The following is a 19,171-nucleotide window of genomic DNA, read 5'->3' as shown; positions in this document are numbered from 1 at the left end:
ATCTATAGAGAGGAGTACTCTCTACTTGTTTCTATCACCATCTTATTTTTCCCTATTTCTTTTCAACAACACACTTTACCTAATGCAATCATGGGTGCGCGTGCCATCTCCGACAGTACACACACTGTTCCGGTTGTTGTACCCTGGGAAACAGACGGACTCTTTAGTAGAGACCCGAAATCTGTTTTAAGATAAATGTATTGAATACGTGCCTCAACCACACTCAATTAATATATTGTTTTGTTCATCTTTTGTTGCAGTCAATTGAGTTAGCCACACCAAGGAAAACTAAGACGAATGTGAAAATACCCAACGGGTGGAAGACTCGGGTCCAGAAGTTTCTGTTAAAGTTCTCACCAAAGACATCGGCATGAACTTTATTTTAATATAAATTGCACTTTATATTTATTTCTTTTTGGTTTTGTACACGGTATTGTACTATGGTATTTCTCATATATAACGAGAGTATCGTTATAATTATTTTAATTTATTATTTTTAAATAATATTGTCGCCCATATCCTACAATCTTAAAACAAGTTTCATGAGATTGTTGCTACAATCTTAAAACCTTATTTATAAGGATTTTGGGTTCACGAAAGAATTGTTATAAAAGGTATTTTTCGTGAAACTTTAGAAATAATTTTGGAAAATATTTATTTGTAGTACAATATCGTTTCTAGATATTTTAAAAGATTGGAGTACAATCTTATATTTAAAAAATGTTGTGTTACATAACGAAATATTTGATTAGACCGTTTGGTTTAGAATCGATTTTTGTAATCGTTAGTATTCTAACAACAGTGTTAGAAACGGTTTTTGCATAACCATTAAGGTTTTATGTCTAAAAACTGTGTTAGAAATGGTTCTTAGTAAATCGTTCATTTTAAAATGATTGTTGTAATCGTCTGTTTTCTATAAATCATGTTAGAAACGGTGATTAAAAAAAAAGCATCCATTTAAAACCAATTTTATAATCGGTTATTTTTCTAACTTGTGGGTTAGAACAGGTGTATTGGTATACAACATATGTTTAAATATCTAACATGCGTGTGAGATACGATTTATTATATATATAAACATATGTGTTTAAAGCGTTTTGTGTAAACGTTAATGTTCTAACGGGCATGCTAGAAAATAGTGTAGTGAGACGTAATGTGTATTTTGGTGAAATAGTGCATAAAAGATTGCACGAATGTCTGTTCATATTCCTCTCATTAAGGTATTAATAATTCACTCATTAACTTGGTGTTAATTGAGTGACTTTTGGGTATACACAAGAAAAACTAACAGTTTAAAGGTTTTTGTCTCAAGTTTCATGTTTCATGTATAAATAATTTTACTTACAACGTACGCATTATAACTGTTTAAGTTCTAACATGTTTGTTAGAAATTGTTTATTTTATAAACCATATTTAAAGGAAATGTTTTATGTAAACATTTAATTTTCTAACATGTGCATTAGAAACAAGTAGAAATGGTTTCTTTTATAGATTCTATCCTTGGAAAACGTTATATGTAAACGTTCAGTTTTATAATGTGCGTTATAACATGTTTTTTAACATATGTGCTGGAAACCATTTTAGTACAACGGTCTTAAACCTAAACCATATAAATTGTTTGTGTTTTAGGTGTTGACTTTGTTTTTTATAAACCCTTGTTATTATTAATATAATATATTGCAAAAGTAAGAAAGTGTTTTAAAATGATTTTAAACATAGTTTTGCATATTTTAGATAAATCAAAAATGGTTTGCTACTCTTGCTAAAAGTAGAATATGCTTATCTAAGATAACGTTCTCAAGGATAATCTATGGTGGAAAACAACTTCGTGTTGTGTGAACAAGATTGATTGTTCAAGTATCATTACTTAAATGCAGTAATTGTAACAACTTTGATGTTGTTTTGAACATATTTTTTCAAGAGTGTAGTTTCAAAAATACAATGAGGATATAAGGATGTGTGTGCATGGAGTTCTATTTGAGGGAGTACCTCAATACGTAACATAAAATGATATCATTGAGATTATTTCCATCAGATGATGAAAGTGTTGAAGATAAGAACACTTCGAGATTTGATGTCTACATGTCGTATGTTTATCCATTGATAGAGTTTTTTTTATTAAAAGGTGTTTTACACTTTATGTTTTAGTTTCGGTTGTATTATTATTTTGTGTTCAATATCTTCGGATAACGCATGCAGTTTTACAACCAAATACAACAATATTTATTGTGACGAACAAAATTATTTTACAGATTTTTTTAACGAAAATTAATGTTAAAAAAAAGGAATAATTTTAAATGGATAGTGCAAAAGGAATTTTACATAAGAAATAACCTGTGAGTTGTTACATTAAATAAAAGCTAAGACGAGACATCAAATGTATAAAAACATCATGAGAGTTTCATGAGAAAACGTGGTGAGTGTACTGAGATAAAATACACAAGAACAAGATATGTCATATAATGCTGAGAGTATCAACATGGAAATGCACACTTGTGTGTTTTTGATAATTATAACATATGAAAGAAATGTATGTTATTCTTATAAATGAGTTTATAAATCTTGTGAAATCTATTATATGAGACTTATAATAGCTAGTGATGGACTTTTATATGATTATATTGCCATAAATGTTATTGGAACTATTTGGAGGATTTATTTTCAGTTTTGGAAATGCGGTCCAATAAATAGTTGCATTAAAAACAACAATAGAAATGTTTACATAACTTTTGGCAATTAAGAATTCTACGTTGTTGAAAGTCAATCTAATTGACTAAATCTCCAAATGTTAGTGATTTATATTGTTACTATTCGTCATGTTTGTGATGAATGTATTCATCAAAGCGACTTGGATTAAAGATTTATGTTGAAGCCTTGGAGGTTAAAGGCAACCGAGTTATGACCTTAACGGATGAATTAAGTATTGTTTAAAGGCATTCCAAAAGACGAGGCTTAGGAATAATAAAATGAAATATGATTATTTTGTCTAAACTGATAAATGAATGTTTGGAAGAGATAATGTGTTATCTCTTAAAGCTGTGAAGGATCAGAATGATGCATCTTCTGTTCACATGCTAGAGCATTCTAGTCTAAAGCATGCTAGACTGGTACTTGTTAATTATGGTGCTTTGCGAAGACTAATTAACTTGAAACATTCAAAACATACACAAGAAAGAATTTGTGTATAGACAAATGTAAAGAAGGTTTTCATCCAATCTAAGGAAATGACATAACTTATGAGGATCTTAAGAAGATCTCAATTTTCTAGGTTTGCCCAAGATAGTGGATTTATGATGGTTTGTTAACAAGCTTTTATGACCAATTTAGCTTAAAGGCTAGTAAGTGGTGGAAGCTTACGCTAAGGCAAGTATTGCTCTATGAGAAAACATTGATGAACTCGCTGATACAATGATGTGATCTTGTTCAAATAATGAATGTCAAGTTTGTCTTTAGTAATGCTAAACAAACAAAATCAAAATGCAAGAAATGTGGGGGGAAGCCATTTAAGAAGAAACCCCTTAGGGGTTTGTACAAATTGTAATTAAGGTGACTTCTCAAGTGTGTGAAGAAAGAGAGAATCTTTACTTACCCCATCTGCAAGTTGGATAATGTTTTTCAATAACACTTAAATGTGGGGGTGTCTTGCATTTTAACTTGGAAGGTTTAGCAATGAGGATTATTGTAAAACAATCTAACATTGCAAGCACACGACTAAGTGGAGGACAAAAAGGTCGTAGTACATAACAAAGATGTGTTTGCCTTAATTATAAGTGTATCTTACAAAGACAAATATTATAACCAGATTCAGGTGGCCACTGAGGTTATAGTCTTAGAAAGTTGAAAATAGGCAAAATTAACTTATAAGTGAAGAACACATCATGACAATTGATCTCAACTACGCAAGTTATCTGTAGTGACTAGACAAAGTCAATGATAATGTTATGGATCCAACAACCTGAGGATTTAGTAGAGATCATATTGTGGAATGAGACTAAAGCCCATGAAAAAGGGTATATAAAGGAAAACCTAACTTAGTTGATTGGAGATCCCAAGATCGAAGTTCAATAGGACAACCTAATTATATATTCTAGGGTGGTCACTGTGGGGGCATAACTTATGTATAAGTTGACACATAAGCTAATATATATATCCTCCTAAATTATAAAAGGAGTCTAATTACTTTCTAGTCTATTCCTATAACAACAGTGATATGTTGTGAGGCTAAGCATAATATATGGTTAATGATTTGTGTAAATCATTATAACCTTAATGCTTTTAATGATTTATGGATAATCACCTATGTGAAAGAGAAGTGGGGTCGCTTCGAATGAAATTGTGGGGTGTGCAATTCCTAGAGCTTTCACAGAACCAGGCTAGTGTTCCAGGACCATATGGACACGATATTGAGGAGATGTGCCCGGCTAGGGAGAGTATTGTGTGAAGTGTATTGTCGTCTACACCAATGGGGGTTTGTTCAAGGACATCGCGTCTACTAACCGCTAGGAGACTAAGTATACTACACAAAGGAAGGTTCAAAGCTAACACCTACCTATCCTGCAATACTCAACTGTCGAGGTTCCATTGGATATTTTGTGTGTTTTGATCAATCTCCATTCATGTGGGGGATTGTTGGAAAACATGGTCAATGGATATTTGATGGTTTTATTATATGTGACTTTTTAAGTGGTGAATTTAATTATATCTCTTAACTAGAGTATTTATGCTACTTTATTAGAGGTTTAATGTCTAATATCAAGTCTCTAATTAATAAGAGACTTTTCATCCATGCATGGCTCTATATACAAGAGTTTTTATTTGTCTCATGAAGATGAGTGAAAAAGAATTCTTAGAGAATAGAGAATACTTAAAGACCACATATGTGGGAATCTATAGAGAGGAGTACTCTCTACTTGTTTCTATCACCATCTTATTTTTCCCTATTTCTTTTCAACAACACACTTTACCTAATGCAATCATGGGTGCGCGTGCCATCTCCGACAGTACACACACTGTTCCGGTTGTTGTACCCTGGGAAACAGACGGACTCTTTAGTAGAGACCCGAAATCTGTTTTAAGATAAATGTATTGAATACGTGCCTCAACCACACTCAATTAATATATTGTTTTGTTCATCTTTTGTTGCAGTCAATTGAGTTAGCCACACCAAGGAAAACTAAGACGAATGTGAAAATACCCAACGGGTGGAAGACTCGGGTCCAGAGGTTTTTCTGTTAAAGTTCTCACCAAAGACATCGGCATGAATCTTTATTTTAATATAATTGCACTTTATATTTATTTCTTTTTGGTTTTGTACACGGTATTGTACTATGGTATTTCTCATGTATAACGAGAGTATCGTTATAATTATTTTATTTTATTATTTTTAAATAATATTCTGGCCCATGTCCTACAATTATAACGCCGACGGGTCATCACATGGAGGAGAACTTCCTTCTTGTGACTAGACTAATGGTTATGTATCACAGATGATCTGTTCAATGGTAATAATTCAAAAGGTGTTACAGAATTATCTTTTGTGAAAGTTGGTATCCAAATCCTTCGGTGTTTGCTTCTTCATTTACTCCATTCTTTTTGAAGACAAATGGGAAGCGACAATTCATAATAGCTATAAAGTTAGTGTAGTAACATCAATAATGCTACATGCATGCACCTCATACATTCATACACCACTAGAAAAACTGCAAAAGAGAATATCTCAATCCACAAAATGACAAAATATAATAGTCATATGTTGATACAATTAGGAAAACGCGATGGTTTAATAAAGTCGTTATTGTGAAATAAGAAAAATAAAGTTGTAACATATAACTATATAAGAAATTAGTTTAATAATATTTTGTTTATTTTCTCTAATAACTTTTATTCGTTAACTTTTTAAAAAATCTAAATACAGAGTTTAGTTTAATTTTCCTTTACGAACATTCCAATATAAGTTTTATAAAAACCGAGTTGGTTTCATAATATTTTTTTTTGTCTCATAAGTGGCTTTAATTGGCATGAATCAATAACTTTCGTGGTAACTTTTATTTTAAAATTCTTTAAAGTAAACAGTTGGCTCGAGCTCAAGTTTCATCAAACTTGTTAAGAATAAACGTATCGAGTCAAGCTAACTAATTCAACATCTCCACTTTCTATACGATTTGATAGATCATCATTCCCATTATATTATCTAACTTATATCAAGAAACTAAGATTTGCTAAAGATATTATCACTCTTCCCATATGCTTTTTCTTTTTTTCTTTTTTCTAATTCTCATCGTATATGGCTCATTTCTTGTAACATTTAATACATCAACTAATGATGAGAAACTATCCTACATCTAATATATAGAGACACTATATTAAGCAGAACATCAAACTTATAAGGAATGTTCATACTACAAGATAAAAAATGTTTTAAGACTGATTACATAACCATATGAATAATTAACATGAAGATAAAAGCTTTAAAGCTTGTGGGGGAAATTTATGATCAAATTGACTTCCGAACGAGTTAGATCTTGAAATGTAAAAGGACAGAAGTGCCATCAAGTTCCTTTGCTCTAAAGAAATCTACATATTCATTCACGGTTGCGCTTCTATACTTGGCCAGATTATCTTCTCAAAGCAAATCCTTAACAGGCTCGTATATCTTGGATGTTTGAATTGAACCCGTCGTAAAGAATGATGCCACCGATATTTGACCCAACCTTATTTGTTACCACTTTATGTTGTAAACTCACAAACTTGTTGTTTGCAATCAACCGCAAAATCCCAATAGAGTTATAACAGGATACTGTGTTATTTTGAATATCGTTCAAAAATTTATGGCGATTGTGGCATGCATGACAACCTAAAAGTACCAAGTTTATCTAATAGATCAATAAAACAAAATTAAAGCTTGAAACAGAAATATGCCTGTAAAAGATCTCCAACATTCACTACAAGAGCTCCTGGTATAGGAGGAACATCAATCCATTGACCCTGATAAAATAAATTGATGCCGCCAATATGATCTTGCAAAAGAATTGTGATGAAACCACTAAAGGTATGCCGATCGTTATTTCAGGCTGTGAGCAAGAAAGACCGTAATCACCAAGAATAGCAAGTCCATCGACACATCTCATGCCGAAAAGGTGATTAGCATTGAGCCCAAGAGGCTCAGACATTAACTCAAATGAACAAACTCCGACTATCATAATTTGTTTTGAATATTCTAGTAATAAAATATCCCTACAACAATATCCAATCAAGCAAAAATCATATAGCTTCTTATTTAGAGTTTTACACACGTAATGCTTGTATTTATGTCAAACCTGCAATGTGGTGGCAACTCATGTGGTTGGGGAGGGCTAGGAGCCACGGTGCAGCATACAAATCTAAGTTGCTGAGGTATGCGAGTCCAGTCGTCCAACTTAAATCTCTTACGTACCACTGCTTCTTCACCTCATGCTACTAGAAAATGAGGTTAATGCAACGCTTTAAATGCAACCTTTTTCAATTGTGTTGCATTTAACTTCATTCAACATAGAGGTTGCATTAAAGGATCTAATACAACCTTTTTCATAAAAAGTTGCTAAATTTTTATTGAAATTGCAACCTTTTTATCTAAAAGTTGCAAAATTTTATTGAAATTGCAACTTTTTTAAAAAAAAAAAAGTTGCAAGTTTGACTAAAAAGTGTAACTTTTTCTTGAAAGGTTGCATTATTAAAATTTTACATGCCTTATGACATTCTACTTTGGAATTGGAAACATAAGAACTTGCATATAAATGTTTGGTTTCCGAAATATAATATCCGAAAAGCTTGTTTTTTTAACGACAATTTGGATTATTAACGGGCTAATGGTCCACCCGATCATTTTCATTTCCGGGAATTGTGGGAGTGTGGGTGTCGGGTTGGCATGTTCCTGAAGGGAAGCTCGTACTTAAGTCAGGGCAAAAGGAATAGATTGTTTGGATTTTTTAATAATGAAAGTAGGAAATAATTTAACTACTCAAAAGTTATCAAATTTTGGATAGATTGATTTAGGTTTTGGGTGTTGGCGGGAATTTGTTTTGGGTGGGAATTTTGGAGGGAGGGTATATATTAGTGGCTCTTAAAATGAAGGGAAATTAAAATTGTGTTGGGAAAGATAATAATATATGAAAACAAATTATTTAAGATAATGAAATTAAAATTAAATTTGATTTATTTTTATATAGTTTTATGATTTACCATCTATAAATATTATTTACAATATTTTTTTATCAACCAATAAATGAGTCATATGCAATATGGATGATCAAATGGTACCGGGTACCGGATACCGATACCGACTATATGATGTTTTGAGATATGTACCATTCAGTTTGGTACCGATACCAAGAAAATTGAGATCGGTACTAGTATGGTATCGATCTCAACCTTAATATACACCTAGGCGTGTAAACGAGCTAAGCCGTTCGTAAGCTACTCAAGATTGGTTCGTTAAAAACTCGAATCAAGCCGAGCTTAGGGCCAAACTCAAGTTTTTATTAAGACTTGTTAATAAAACAGCTAGAGCCCAAGCCTCATATATCGAGCTTGTTCCAGCTTGCAAAGCTAAATTAACTTTTTATTTATATAATCTTTATTTAATATATTTATAAAGTTGTTAACTTTTTTGACGAGCTCAATATACGAAGAATTCACTTTTTAGAGACACTTTCGCTAGGTTAAAGGAAGTTTTGCAGGGCCTGTGTGCGAAACTTCCCTATCTACCATACGATTATGCGAATCTTGGATGATGCCATACGAAATTGTTAAAACTCTCTTGTATATAAATGTTTAAAACTCGTTTTGTATAACTAGAAAGTTTTGCATAGTGCTCTCATTGAATCTTTTTAATTCTCTATAAATAGGCTCGTTTTATCTTATTTTCAAACTTTTGATTATGATACCGACTCTGTTCGTTTGTTCTCTCACACTTGTGATAGTTGGCATGAACTTAATATATTCATCTTTGACCTTAATTCATTTATGTGGTGGGTTGATTTAAAGGATTAGTCACTCATTTATGTTGTTTTTTTTATGTAGATTACACTTCTAGATACTCAAACAACAGATCTAATTGTTGTTTGACTTCTAAGTAGTGTTTTAGCTTAAGATCCTTAATGTTATCGATTGCTCAAAACCGACAATGTTAATGAACCTAATGGGCCGTTGTTAATCTCCATTGACCATCATTAACCCTAAACGAACAATTAATGACCCTTATTGATTCTAACTGACCAAAGTTAACTCTAGTTATTCATCAATGACTGGATTAACCTTAAATGGCCCTTAATAGCCCGAATTACCCATATTAACCATAAACGATCATCAATCACCCAAATTGGATGCTAATTATCCTAATGGATCAGCTAGTAACCTTGGCCGACCATCTTTAATCATAAAACAACAAATGATGAATTTGATGTGTACAGTCTTAAACATTATTTATTAACTTATACTTACTTCATTTGTTTTTTCTAATACTTTTATAATTAATTGAACTAATTTTATATTCTGAAAAATAACTCCCCAAAAATTCATAGATGTCCCGCTTCCCCACCCCAAATCCCGTATGTCAAAACATGTTCCCTCGATCATAATTTGTAATTCCGTTTCCCACATGGAAGTTTGTGGGAAGTTGAAACTAATAGAATATTTATATATAGTTGATTATTCTTGTAATTATTAGTTGATTATTATTGCCATTTATACGGGATACTTTGTATTATTTATACCCATGGGAATTGTTAATGAAAAGATGAGGATGATTTATTCTAATATGGTATCAAGAGTCTAACCCTAATCTCCCCACCCCTTCCCTGCCGCCCGCTCCTTCTGCCGCAGTCTCATCTGCCGAAACCACCATGGCCGAGAAACTCCACCCTGCCATTACTGTCAACAACATCCGACACGCCATTCCAGTCCTCCTTGAATCCGAATCCAGTCAATATGGACTGTGGGCAGAGCTCTTCCAAAATCACTGCCATGCTTATCAGGTAAGTGATCACCTTTCTCCTCGTATCACAACCGCAACATCCTCCTCATCGGATGCTGCAAAAGATACAACTCAGCAGTCCCTGGATGATCAATGGTCTCGTCTAGATGCCATTGTCAAACAATGGATCTATGGGACTATCTCTAATGATCTTCTTAATACTATTGTCAAACCCAAGATGTCGGCCTATGATGCTTGGTCGGCTCTTGAAGGCCTTTTCCAAGACAACAAGAACACTCGAGCTACATACCTTCTTCAGAAATTTGCAACCACTCGGCTTGATGGTTTTCCCAACATGTCTGCTTATTGTCAAGCCATCAAATCCATCGCCGATCAACTTGCCAACGTAGGTGCTCCCCTTGATAATAAACTCCTAGTCTTACACCTACTTGCTGGCCTCACCGATGCATATGAAGGCATCTCAACCATCCTACAACACAAAGACCCCATCCCATCCTTTCATGAAGCCCGCTCCCAACTTTGTATGATCGAAAGTCAAAAAGCCGAGAAAGCCCAGTATGCAGCCACCATAGCCGGTCAGGCCTTACACACTACCACCTCTAAAACCACAAACCAACCCACCCCCCCCCTCGGCCGCCCAACCTGACCCGAATCCACCTTCAGCCCGCGGTCGCGGACGCACCCGGGGCCGTGGTCGCGGTAGATACTCCTGGTCGCGGGGCAATCCCAACCTTGGGCGTGGACAACCATACGGTCATTGGACCTCACCCACAACCTACACTTGGACCATGCCGACCCCCCACCCCACCTCCTCCTCCCCACCACCTTGGCTCCCTTGGTCTCCTCCACCACCCCCATGCCCGTACCCCACTGTCCCCCCACCACAGAACACCTCCCACAGCCAAGGGATCCTCGGCCCACGACCTCACCAAGGCCACCAAGCAACCTATACTCCCACTGACATTCAACAGGCACTTTACACCATGTCTCTCAACCCACCGGACTATCAGCATGGCGTCATGGACACCGGTGCAACCATCAGCATGGACCCTAACTCAGGTAACTTTCGTACCATTCTTAATAATCGTGTGAATGAAAATATTATTGTTGGTAATGGCACCTCCATTCCGGTATATAGACATGGACCACAAACCTTCCCAAAACCCTACCCACCATTTGTCTTAAACCGTGTCCTCTATGCACCCAACCTTATTAGAAAACTCATCTCTGTTCGTCAATTCACTAGAGATAATTCTGTTTCTGTGGAATTTGATCCCTTTGGTTTTCTTGTGAAGGACTTCAAGACCCGGAAACCTATAATCCGGTGCGACAGCAGCGGTGATCTCTACACCTTCTCCAAGGATGCCCACTGTTTCTCCACCTCCACCACTGCTGCTCAGTCCTCCAGTCTATGGCATCAACGCCTTGGTCACCCTGGCCCGACTCTTCTACAGTCTTTGAAGAATTCTAATTCCATTGTCTTTTCAAATTTCAATAAAGCTGTTTGTGAACCTTGTGTGTTTGGCAAGAGTACTAGACTCCCCTTTCATTTATCTAATAATAATACATTGCAACCATTTGATATTGTGCATAGTGATGTTTGGACCTCACCGGTCATAAGCTCCGCCGGGCACCGCTATTATGTGTTATTTTTAGATGATTATACAAATTACTTGTGGACATATCCAATCTCAAACAAATCACACGTTTTTACCGTATTTGAAATTTTCACCAACCTTGTTCGCACCCAATTCAACCGCACCATTAAAACTTTTCAATGTGATAACGGTAAAGAATATGTTAACACGTCATTCAAACACTTATTTGATAAACATGGTATCCTCTACCGTCTATCATGCCCATATACTTCGCCACAAAATGGCAAGGCGGAACGCAAAATCCGCTCCATTAATAACATCCTCCGCACCTTACTTGCCCAATCTTCCTTACCCACAAACTTCTGGCATCATGCCCTTGAAACTTCCACCCACCTCATCAACATAACCCCCTCTAAAACCCATCACTTCCGCACACCTACCCAACTGCTTTACTCCCAAATACCGATATACGACCACTTACGCGTATTCGGTTGCCTTTGCTACCCACTTAAACCCTCCACCACCATTAACAAGCTCGAACCGCGGTCCTACCCATGCGTTTTTCTTGGCTATCCTCCTTCCCACCGCGGTTATAAATGTTACAACCTACAAACCCATCACATTACTATTTCCCGCCATGTCCTCTTTGACGAATCCACTTTTCCCTTTGCCAACCTTATTCAAACCTCTCCACAAAAATCATACCAGTTTCTCATTGATCCTCCTTCCTCGTTCCTATGGGACTCATATTCCTTTCCTCATAACCCCACCTCCTCACCCTCTTCACCCCTTCATACACCAGTTCGATCTCCTTCCCCGCCCTCACCGTCGGCCCAACCCACTACCTCCCATTCCCCACCCTCCACCCGACCTATACTCACCTACTCCAGGCGCCGCCTGGCCCCACCCCCGGCACCCGCCACTCAACCCGCATCCCACACTACCCCATCTTCCCCCCACCTATGCAGCCAACCACCACACGCACAATGCGTACACGGGCTATGGATGGCATCATTAAACCCAAACAACCGTTCACCTTTCACTCCACAAACATCATCCCTGTACCCAAAAACCCATCCCTAGCCTTGTCCATACCGGAATGGCACACTGCCATGACCAATGAGTTTCACGCCCTTATTAATAATGATACTTGGGACTTGGTGCCACGTGAACCACATATGAACATTATTAGAAGCATGTGGTTACTTAAACACAAATTCAGGTCTGATGGTACCCTTGAACGGTATAAAGCCCGATTAGTTTGTGACGGTCGATCTCAACAGGTGGGTATTGATTGTGGCGAAACCTTTAGTCCGGTGGTTAAACCTGCTACTATTCGCACCGTCCTAACCATTGCTCTATCAAAATCTTGGCCGGTTCATCAACTCGACGTCACCAATGCCTTCCTTCACGGCCATCTCCATGAAACTGTGTACATGCACCAGCCCATGGGTTTTCGGGATAAGCAGTTCCCGGATCATGTTTGTCGATTGAAAAAGTCTTTATATGGTTTAAAACAAGCACCTCGAGCCTGGTATCAACGGTTCACAGACTATGTTCTTACCTTGGGATTCACTCAAAGTGGCTGCGATGCGTCCTTGTTCATCCTGCATCAAAATGGTGACACTGCATATCTTCTCCTTTATGTTGATGATATTCTCTTGGTTACTTCTTCTACCTCTCTCCGCCAGCATCTTATGCAGTATCTCACCACTGAATTCGCCATGAAGGATCTCGGTGACTTAAGTTTTTTTCTCGGGATTTCGGTCACCCGATGCCAAGACACCATGTTTCTATCTCAACAAACCTATGCGACTGAAATTATTGAACATGCCGGCATGTTGTCTTGTAAGCCAGCTGTCACTCCGGTCGACACGAACTCCAAACTCAGTGCAACCTCGGGTACCGCCTTTGACAACCCAACACTCTACCGGAGCTTGGCTGGGGCGCTACAATATCTCACCTTCACACGGCCCGACATTTGTTATGCTGTACAGCAAGTGTGCATGCATATGCACGCGCCCAAAACTGATCACTGGAATGCTATAAAGCGCATTATTTGATATGTCCAAGGCACAGTCTCATACGGCCTCACCCTAACTTCTCACCGTGATCCCACACTTCTTGCTTACACCGATGCCGACTGGGCTGGTTGTCCAGACACTCGTCGATCCACAAGTGGTTACTGTGTGTACTTAGGCGACAACATCATTTCCTGGTCTTCCAAGAGGCAGCCTACCATCTCTCGTTCTAGTGCCGAGGCTGAATATAGAGGGGTTGCAAACGTAGTTGCTGAAATCTGTTGGCTTCGCAATCTACTTCTGGAACTTCATCGTCCACTGTCTAAAGCCACCATCGTTTACTGTGACAATGTGAGTGCAATCTATCTCTCCGGTAACCCGGTTCAACACCAGCGCACTAAACACATTGAACTTGACATCCACTTTGTCCGTGAACAAGTCCAGCGTGGTCAAGTTCGAATTCTCCACGTTCCGTCTCGTTATCAAGTTGCTGACATTTTCACAAAAGGGTTACCGCGCATTCTGTTTGAAGACTTCAGATCCAGTCTCAGCATCCGGTCGCCTCCCGCTTCGACTGCGGGGGTGTAATAGAATATTTATATATAGTTGATTATTCTTGTAATTATTAGTTGATTATTATTGCCATTTATACGGGATACTTTGTATTATTTATACCCATGGGAATTGTTAATGAAAAGATGAGGATGATTTATTCTAATAGAAACCGTAAGGGCACATCGTCATTCAGACGAATGACTCCCACAATCGATTTATTTTAGCGAGTCACATTCAGATTATCTTTTAGACGAATGACTTTCACTTTTTTTTGTTAATTTTGTGATGATCTTGTAAAATGTTTGATCATTATTTCCATACCCACTGTTGGGAGGGAGGAACTCGGCCATGGCAGATTGAAGCGTTTTCATTACTGTTGATATGGAAATAGATATTTTGGTTTAAAGGTACGCTTTTTTTAATTTGATTTCCATGTTTTTGAGTTATTAAACATGTACTAAGTAATCCATGTATAGTCTCTTCAAAATCCCTCATCCAGAACTCTTCTTAGTCTGTTCTCCGACCTAAGTTGTCGACTCGTGGACACTGCCATTGTTACAGTTACCTATAACCACACTTTTCATTTTCCAGCCTACCCATGTCTGTGATTATGACACTAATCTAACTAAATGAGACGGTTAGTGCGATTATTTATTTTATTTTATTTGTACACAAAAACAATCCCAAGGTTACGATTCGTGTACATTGGTTAAACTAATTATGGTGATGATCTGATCAAGCATATTTATTTTATTTCCAAGTCTTGATATTGGATCATTGTCAGTTTCTCATATGTTTTCTCTTGTATTGTTTAAACCTGAAAATTTTTAAGGTGCAGACTAGTTACTTGATGCAATGCTTCAACCAAAATTTTCAAGACACAAATTACAAGCCTCTTCCATGTGATCTGGTATTCTTTCTTTTGGATGCATTTATCTCTTCATAAAATCAAAGTTGTTTTTCTACAACAGATCTAAAATTTGTTTTAGATGGTTAGGAATGCTGTTATAAAAATGCATCTTTTATACTCATTGTTTTATCATGTCATGCAATTACAGCAATGTGTGGTAGGATGGTAGGATATGCATTGTAGATAAGTGTACTCATTCTTTCTTATGAGTTCGTTACTCTTGATTATTTTATTTACTACTACATATTTACCTTTGTGCTTAAGACTTTAAGTTGTAGTTTCAATTAATTTACTTTACATCTAGCTCCTTTTGTGACACTTATGAAATTGAAAGATTGCTTAGTTGTGATGACTAACTATAAATCTGTAAGTTATCCTCCTGTGATAGAAATGAGGAAGTGATAGTTCCCCACATACTAAAAAACTTGATTCATTTCCTTTAAATCTTGGTTTATGTTTTTCTGTGTATAAAGACTCAATAGAATGATGATGTGTTGACGTGTTGTCTGCCATTCTTTGTAAGTTCATGTATGTTAACAGGAAGGGTTGTTGGTTTTTGGTGATCCTTTTTCGAAATTGTTGCCATATATTACTTGACATTACATTCCAGTGCTGATCTAAAAGACCATGTAAATTTTTATAATTCTTTGTTTGTGGGTACTGGTGATAGGAATGTATATTTTATTTTGTTTTTATCTACTTGTGCTTGGTTTCATAATCTTTATGATAAAGTTAACCAATAGCAGATTGCTTTGTTTTTTTTCCTTAAATTGTGCCTCAGTTGTTGACATTGCTTGGTTATGTTCTACATAAACTACTAACAAGTAACAAATTATTGGCTGCCACTAGAAATTTATGTATGTTTTTTGAAATCATTAATTAGGATGTTGATAATTAAAAAGTAGTCATTGCGTGACCGTTTGTAGCCATGTAGAATACCAAAAAATGGTTCTTTTGCTCATTCTCTGCACAGCAAGTATCCTCATTATTACAACCTTGGGTGTTTATTTCTTTTTTGTGCGGTTGTACCTATACTGTAAATGTGTTCTAGCCCATAACAAAATTGCTTCTTGTTACAATGTGTATGTATAATGTGTTAGTTGTTTCTAGTAGAAAGAAAGAGGGCCTTCTTCGTGTATAAGAGGGCAATTGTGGGGGCCTGCTCTTGTTCTTGCAACACACTTCATACAGATGAGATATCACTCTTTCTACTTTCCTCTTAGGGCTAGTGTTTCTTTCTCGTTAACAAGCAAGTAAACATGCTACATACTGTTAACATGTCAATTGGGTTGAATTTGGGAAAAAAAAGTAAAGATTTTCTTATAACTTTGGGCCTTCAAAAACATTGGGCCGTCCTTGGTGTTATCAATTTTATGCAAAACGCTGTTAATTTTGTTTTAACTATGTTTTTTTTAGATTGGGAACTCATGTCCTTTCTAAGTTGGGTGATTATTCATTGTTTCGAGTTGTCGCAATTGCTATCAGATGCATGTTGCTAATGTTTTTGAGAATTTCTAGTCAGGAAACATACCTGTTTTGCAAGGTTGTGAAAACAAAACTGTTGAACAAGGCTCTTAACTATTGCAGATCAGAGCTGGAATTTCTTCATAATGTGTAAGTGATTTTATTTGAAAATCATATGTGCATTGTATCAAATTGATACAATTGGTAACACAGTGTGCTTAGCTTCCTTTTATTTGAGTGCACAATTATTTCTAGCTATTTTAGCATCTCTATATATTAAACACGACAAATCTCTAGCCCCTGTTAAATTTATCTTCATTACTTAGTTATAATTTAATTTTCAAATGTTGGTTAAATAAGGTTTGCAAATAGGTCAAGGAATAAATAAATAAATAAATAATCCCATTTGGGTCAATGCTTTCTGTATGTGGGGTCAAGTCCTTGTGGTTCTGAGTTTTGCTACACAACCCCACACGAAACATAAAACAAAATACCTGGAGAGTAATTTAAATCTAGTTACCTTAAATTAAAACAAAGATATAATCAAATCTAACGGTTTGTTGATATAAAAGTTTCTGATCTATGCATGCCCAATCCATTGCTGCCTTCTTTTTTATGAACACAACCCCACTGAAAACTTATTAAATTGTTATTGAAATATTTTTCAACAAGAAAATTGTATTGCTGGTTTTTGGCTGCTGGGTTTTTTACTGCGTTTTCTTATTCTCTTTTGTAGGAACAAATGAAGAACTACAATCTTTCAGAAGAAAAAAAAGAGCCTTGAAGTTGAAAAGAATGCAGTTACTTGAAATGCGAAAAGAAATTGAAGAGAACCATCGAAGTAAATAAGATGAGCTGGAAATATGGAAAGATTTTGACAGCCACCGGGCAAACTTTGAAGCTAACGAGACTGAATGGAAAACTACCTTCTAGAGTAATTCATGATCTTAGAGATGACATTTTCCTCACTTTTTATAATTGTAATTTACATCTTTATTTTGATTACATTTTTATTATGAAATTGGACACGTATTATGATATACAGTTATCAATTTTATTTTAATAAAATCGAAATACTATTGCATATAATAGAATTTTTATTGTTTTAAACAATTAGCTAGAGAGTTGCATTTGTTTGTAAAAAGATTGCATTTGTTGTAACTAAAATCTTAATAAAGTGTTGCATTTTGTATAATCATGGTTGCATTAGAGCTTAGCATGGGTTGCATTTGAGGTAGCAAAGGTTGCAATTGTGTGTTAGAAAAGTTGGATTTAAAAGTACAAAAGTTGCGTTAGGTTGTAAAAAAGGTTGTATCCAAAAAGGTTGCATTTGATTAGTAAATGCAACTCTTTCTGAAAAGGTTGCGTTATCTAACAAAAAAGTTGCATTAGTTCTAATGAAACTCCACCTAATGCAGCCCTTGATAAAAGGTTGCATTAGGCATAATGCAACTTTTCTAAGGCCTAATGCAACCTTTTACCGTAGTTGCATTAGCTTCATTTTGTTGTAGCGTCAGTGTCTTGCTCATGAAAATCACTCACTTCTTTCAACATCTCCTCCAAAATATAAATATTAATGCCAGTGATTCACCATTTGAAAGAATCCCCTGCACTCCAACGCATCCTTCACTTGCCTGATCAACTCTTTACGCCACACATGATCTTCATTCATTCCTTCAAGGTCTATGGTTGGAAGAGTTAGTAGTGTTTGTTAGGAGTTGAGGTTTTCAGGTGAAGGTAGAAGGAAGATTCGAGGGACTTTAGTTATTCCGGAATCAACAAGTCCTTTCACGCCAGTTTTGGTTTCATCAAACGCAGTGAGCTCAGCTTTCCGGTCATAGTCCAGTTGGGCAGACTTGTCACTGAGGAACATTGTCTGTCTTCAGGAAGTAATAATAACTAGTTTATGTGAAGTAACATGTTCTCATACACTACTATAAAAAGAACAGTAAATATAAACTTTAAAAAGTAACTAATATTTTTGTTAAATTAGTTCTATATATAATTTATTAATATATATAAGCACTAGTTTTTAATCCCCCGTATTACAGGGGTTGTTTAAATTTTTCTTTTATAATATTGTGAATGTATTTTTTTGGATTTTAGTTTATTTACTGTTAGAAGTTAATAATATACTTAAACCTATTTTGATTAATTTATGTTGGGTTATGTTCATTTTTTTATGAAACGTTGAATGAATTATCTACTTAATTTTTATATTTATTCGTTTATGTTCATTTGTTATAATTTGGATATTATTTTGTGAAACTTTTCATTTAAGTTAAACTTAAAAGAAAAAAGAATCGCTAATGTAACTAAATCCACATTGAGAAATTAAATTAGGGTTTGATTACAGGGTTTGTTTTACATTTTACGTTTCTAATATTTATATATTTTTTTGTATTTTACTTTTATTTATTGTAGGAAAATTAATAATATATTTAGGGTTTGATGATGAAAGAATTTCATAAATAAATGAGATGTTATAACCCGTTTAAAAGCTATTTGGGTTTAATGAGACCTATGACCCGCTTATTTTTTTACTATAAAATTGTTTCATAATTATAAATAATACATTTTTTTTAAATTGGATATTAATTTTTAGTATATCCCAATTTTATAGGATTTTCATATCAAATATTTGGTGAAATTA

The 19,171-nt window shown here is 35.5% G+C and overlaps 1 pseudogene; it reads right to left on the bottom strand.

The window, feature by feature from the left end:
- Nucleotides 1–6,514: 6,514 nt before the first annotated feature.
- LOC143609399 (1-aminocyclopropane-1-carboxylate oxidase homolog 1-like) lies at nucleotides 6,515–18,391 on the bottom strand (annotated as a pseudogene).
- Between the last annotated feature and the right edge of the window lie 780 nt (nucleotides 18,392–19,171).

Source organism: Bidens hawaiensis, unplaced genomic scaffold, assembly GCF_021521415.1.
Source record: "Bidens hawaiensis isolate Kalapana, Puna unplaced genomic scaffold, B.hawaiensis_p1.1 tig00419617_1, whole genome shotgun sequence".
In the NCBI taxonomy this organism is placed as follows: Eukaryota; Viridiplantae; Streptophyta; class Magnoliopsida; order Asterales; family Asteraceae; genus Bidens; species Bidens hawaiensis.
This window is presented reverse-complemented; position numbering and strand designations above follow the sequence as displayed.